The sequence below is a fragment of the Triticum dicoccoides genome, chromosome 7A (genome assembly GCF_002162155.2).
Source record: "Triticum dicoccoides isolate Atlit2015 ecotype Zavitan chromosome 7A, WEW_v2.0, whole genome shotgun sequence".
In the NCBI taxonomy this organism is placed as follows: domain Eukaryota; kingdom Viridiplantae; phylum Streptophyta; class Magnoliopsida; order Poales; family Poaceae; genus Triticum; species Triticum dicoccoides.
In genome coordinates, this window is record NC_041392.1 from 483,642,746 (window position 1) to 483,648,864 (window position 6,119).

The following is a 6,119-nucleotide window of genomic DNA, read 5'->3' on the forward strand; positions in this document are numbered from 1 at the left end:
GGGCCCGCGTGGAGTGCGGCGGCGATGTGGGGCGCCCGCGCCACGTGGCGCGCCCCGGTTGGCGGCGGCGGTTTGTCCGAGGGGTCGGACGTGTCCGGCGCGACAGAAGACGGATCTAGGGTTTTCGGGGGGAAGGAGAAGGAGATTTTCGGGGGATCTTTAAATAGGCATAGGAGGAGCTAGGAGAGTCCAAATGAGTTGCGGTTTTCGGCCACGCGATCGTGATTGAACGCTCTAGATGATGGAGCAGGTTTAGGTGGGTTTTGGACCAAATTGGAGGGGTGTTGGGCTGCAACACACATGAGGCCTTTTTGGTCCCTTGGTTAACCGTTGGAGTATCAAACGAAGTCCAAATGATACGGAACTTGACAGGCGGTCTACCAGTGGTAAACCAAGGCCGCTTGGCAAGTCTCGGTCCAATCCGGAAATGTTTAATCCCCACACACGAAAGAAAGCTAGAAATGACCACCGGAGGAGAACGAAGCGCGGAATGCAAAACGGACAACAGGGAAAATGCTCGAATGCATGAGATGAACACGTATGCAAATGCAATGCACATGATGACATGACATGAGATGCATGACAACGATAACAACACATGGAGACAAAAACCCGAACCCGAGGAAATAAATAACTTAACGCCGGAAACGGCAAGAGTTGGAGTACAAATTGGGAAAGTTACATCCGGGGTGTTACAACACTCCACCACTACGAAAGGATCTTGTCCCGAGATCTAGGACTGAAAGAACGCCGGGTACTCAGAACGAAGGTGATCATCGCGTTCCCAGGTAGCTTCACGGTCGGAATGGTGTGACCACTTGACTTTGAGGAATTTGATTGACTTATTGCGAGTCTTGCGTTCAGTCTCTTCAAGAATAGCAACTGGGTGCTCAAGATAGGAAAGATCTTCTTGGAGCTCAATGTCCTCGAAATTGACGGTGCGATCAGGAGTCTTGAAGCACTTTCGGAGCTGAGAGACATGGAACACGTCATGAACATTTGCAAAGTTTGAAGGAAGCTCGAGTTGATAGGCGAGGTCGCCTCTCTTGCTGAGAATCTGGAAAGGTCCCACGTATCTGGTGGCAAGCTTCCCTTTGATACCGAAGCGACGAGTACCTTTCATAGAAGAGACGCGGAGGTAAACATGATCTCCGATCTCGAAAGCCAAATCACGGTGCTTACTATCATAGTAGCTCTTCTGACGGGATTGGGCTGCTTTGAGGTTATCTCGAATGACTTTACACATTTCCTCTGCCTCTGTGATTAAGTCATTACCCAAAAGCTGATGTTCACCGGTTTCAGACCAGTTTAGAGGGGTACGGCACTTCCTGCCATACAGAATTTCAAATGGGGCCTTGCCCGAACTTGCTTGAAAACTGTTGTTGTAGGAGAATTCAGCATAAGGAAGACAATCCTCCCACTTCATGCCGAAGGAGATCACACAAGCTCTGAGCATATCTTCAAGAATGTGGTTGACACGCTCGACTTGACCGCTAGTTTGAGGATGGAAAGCTGTGCTGAAGCGGATGTTCGTGCCCATGGCCTTCTGAAAAGAATCCCAAAACTTGGAGGTAAAGATGCTGCCACGGTCTGAAGAGATCACTTGTGGAATACCATGCAGAGAGACAATCCAAGAGGTATAGAGTTCCGCCAATTGAGTTGCAGTGATCGACTCTTTGATAGGCAGAAAGTGAGCCACTTTGGTGAGTTTGTCGATGACAACGAATATAGCATCATTGCCACGCTTGGACTTTGGAAACCCAGTCACGAAGTCCATTTCAATGTGGTCAAACTTCCATTCTGGAATGGCAAGAGGTTGGAGGAGACCAGCTGGCCTTTGGTGTTCTGCCTTCACTCTTCTGCAGACATCACATTCATTCACGAATTGAGCAATCTCGCGCTTCATTCGAGTCCACCAATAAGCCTACTTAAGGTCCTGATACATCTTCGTGCTCCCAGGGTGGATGGAGAGGAGAGAATTGTGAGCCTCGTTCATGATCACTTTACGGAGGTCACCTTTGGGTACAACAATACGATCCTCGAAGAAGAGAGTATCCTTGTCATCAAGGCGGTAGCACTTGTACTTGGGTTGACTCTTGGCAATCCCAATCTTCACCTTTTCCACCATAGCATCAAGAAGCTGGGCTTGGAGAATCTGGTCTTCCAAGGTAGGAGAGACTTGAAGGTTGGCGAGGAAACCTTGAGGAACAACTTGCAGATTAAGTTTGCGGAAGGCTTCACAAAGCTCGGGTTGATAAGGCTTAAGAATAAGACTGTTGCAGTAGGCTTTCCTGCTCAAAGCGTCAGCAATCACATTGGCCTTGCCTGGAGTATACTCGATACTCGGGTTATACTCTTGAATCATTTCGACCCATCGAGTTTGCCTGAGGTTGAGATTAGGCTGAGTGAAGATGTACTTGAGACTCTTGTGATCAGTGAAAATGTCCACTTTTCTTCCCAATAAAAGATGTCTCCAAGTCAAAAGAGCATGCACAACTGCCGCCAACTCGAGATCATGAGTGGGGTAGTTCTTCTCATTAGGCTTCAACTGGCGAGAGGTATAAGCAACAACTTTCTTCTCTTGCATCAATACTGCGCCAAGACCTTGGAGAGAGGCATCACAAAAGACCTCGTACGGCTTGGATTCATCAGGCGGAGTCAGAACTGGAGCAGTGATCAATTTCTCTTTCAAAGTGTTGAAAGCAATATCACACTCTGGAGACCAAACGTACTTGACGTGCTTCTGGAGAAGATTTGAAAGAGGCTTTGCGATCTTAGAAAAGTTTTCAACGAATCTTCGACAGTAGCTTGCGAGACCGAGGAAGCTACGGAGTTGCTTCACGTTCTGAGGAGGTTCCCAATTCACAATTGCAGACACCTTCTCAGGATTCACGGCAATGCCCTTGGCAGAGATGATATGACCAAGATAAAGAACCTCATCAAGCCAAAATTCACACTTGGAGAACTTGGCGTAGAACTGATGTTCCCTTAGCTTATCAAGAACCAAACGCAAGTGCTTGGCATGATCTTCCTTGTTCTTCAAGAAAACCAGAATGTCGTCGAGATAGACCAAAACGAAGTCATTGGTGTAGGCGTTGAAGATGAAGTTCATCATGCGAGAGAACATCGGAGGAGCGTTGACGAGGCCAAAAGACATGATAGTGTATTCATATGAACCATAGCTTGTCCTGAAAACCGTCTTGGGAATATCTTGCTCACGGATACGAATCTGATGATAACCCATACGGAGATCATGCTTGGAGAATACTTGGGAACCTTTGAGTTGTTCGAACAGCTCGTTGATGTTGGGAAGTGGGTATTTGTTCTTGATGGTCTTCTTGTTCAATGGACGGTAATCAACACAAAGTCGGTCCGTTCCATCCTTCTTCTTCACAAAAAGAACACCACAACCCCACGGAGAAGAACTAGGCCGGATGAGACCCATTTTCTCTTGAATATCGAGTTGCTTCTTTAGCTCCTTCAACTCTTCAGGTCTGAGCTTGTAAGGACGCTTGCACACAGGTTCCGTGCCAGGCTCAAGATCAATAACGAATTCAACTGGCCGGTGCGGAGGCATTCCTGGGAGCTCTTTTGGAAAGACGTCTTGATATTCGCAAACGACTGGAATTTGAGAGATGGCATCCAATTCACCCTTCTCATTGAGAGAAAACAAACGGATAGTATCATCACGAGCGGCAAAGACAATTACATCCTCAGACGAATGAGTCAATTGAATCTGCCTTGCAGCACAATCAAGATTTGCCTTGTGCTTAGTAAGCCAATCCATTCCGAGAATAAGATCAATATCTGAGTTGCCAAGAACCACCGGAGAAGAGAGAAACTTGTAATCGCCCAACGTGATAGAGACATCCGGGACGCAATTGTTAGAAGTCATTTGCTTGCCCGGAGACACAATCTTCAATGGAACAGGAATCCTTTCGGTCACAAAATCATGCTTGGCCACAAATGGAGTTGAAATAAAAGAAAGCGATGCACCAGTGTCAAAAAGAACTTTTGCAGGAACATCGTTAACAGGAAGGTTACCCATAATCACATCTAGTGAGTCCTCTGCCTGAGCTGCATTCAGCAAGTTGACCTTGGCGTGCTTGGGGTTATGCTTGACCACAGCTGTACTTGCCGATCTGACAGGATGAGGAGGAGGAGGAAGACGCCTCTGGTTGAAACACTTGTTAGCATAGTGACCCTTCTGTTGGCACTTGTTGCACGTGACCTCTGAAAGCGGATAGTGATACGGAGCACTCGATCTTGGAGCTTGAGACGAAGTCTTGTTCTGAAAGCCAGGGTTGGGTGGGTGGGAAGAACCACTGCCACCTTTGCTCTTCTGCTAATACGGCTGACGGAACGGAGGAGGAGGAAGCCAAAACTTCTGCTGCTTGGCCACTTGAGTAGAGGAAGAAGGAGTAACATCTCTGACTCGCTTCTTGGAAGCATCACACCTCAACTGAGCAGCCTCTTGCTTCAATGCCATGTTGTAGAACTCATCGTATCTCAAGGGCTCAAAGAGAACAAGAGCTAGCTGAATTTCTTCTCTGAGACCACCCCTGAACTGGTATATCATGCTCTTCTCATCAGGTACGTCCTGCTTGGCAAAGCGGGCGAGCTTCTGGAACAACTTGTTGTAGTCATAGACAGACAAAGAGCCTTGCTTCAGGTTGCGGAATTCCTCAAGCTTGCTTTCAACCATGCTCTGGGGAATATGATGAGCTCGGAAATCTTGACGGAATTCATCCCAGGTAATAACACGTCCATCTCTGGAATCCTTGTACTTCTGGAACCATTCTGCAGCTTGATCTTTGAGTTGGAAGGAAGCGAACTTGACAAAGTCCTCAGGCCTGACGTTACTGCACTCGAAATGCTTGCACAGATCCACTAGCCAATCGTCAGCATCGGTTGCCTCAATACAATTGCTGAAAGTCTTTGGCCCATTAGCAAGGAACTGGTTGAGTGTAGCAAAGTGATTCTGATTGTTGCCTTGGTTCCCTTGGTTGCCTTGATTGCGCTCTTGGAGAATTTGCATGACCAACTGTGTGTTTGCATTGGTTGCGGCCATCACAGCTTGCCATGCCTCCGGAGGAGGTGGAGGTGGTGGCGGATCAGGATTCGGAGTTGTGCGCATTGGAGGAGCCATGCTGAAGAGGTTGACATCCATTAGCACATTGATAGACAAATATTGAAGCTGAATCCAACGGAATGAAAATTGCAACATATAGTCTTTACATCCGAACAAAATGAACGAATGCGTTCCTCTTGAAATGGTCACATATCCATAAATTGAGAAGCCACTTAGAATTAAGGTAGAGAAATAAATCAACAAGGTACGGATCAAGAACGAATAATCGGTAAGAAATCCCAATCTCAAACCAATATCCGTGGAAGAAGAACTAGACCTACTAGAATTCCCACCTATGAAATTTCCAAACCTTTCCAGTTATGCAATCAGGTGTTGGGGATACAGGGGAAGCATAATATCTCACCCAAATCTAGCAAATCCTACATCCGGTTGTATCCATCCTTCAACACATAACCGAGAAAAACTTCGTAAACCATCTACCTCAACCTTCGAAAAGCATCCGTTATACAAGTTATGGCGATACTACCAAACTCCCGCCCCAGTACTGGGTGGCGTCGAGGTTATCTCACCAACGAACTGCATAAAAGAGATTTTCGATTTCGGTGTACTAAACTCAGGTATTCCAGAACTGCAACGATAAAATTATGATGACAACACCTCAGAGCTCAACTCCCCGGGACACTTCCACTAAACCCCTAACAGGAGGCACCAAGACAATGTTCTCATCATAAAACCATCGGAACGATTCCAAGATACCCGCGTGATCCTAAAAAAAATTAGTGAAATTTGAGAAGAGAAGAGTCAAAACTCTACGTCAGGATGCCTTACCAGAGCGATGAGGAGACTGGGAAGTAAAAAGGATTCCTAAACTCTCCGATATATAATTCCTAAATGACTCAAATCATTTTTCTAGACACAACTCGGCCGCTAACAACGATCAAGCAATGGGGCTCCTAAGGTCGGGGAAGGCTTTGATTACCAACTTGTAACACCCTCGATGCGACTATATCTCCCACGTGTCGAGGCA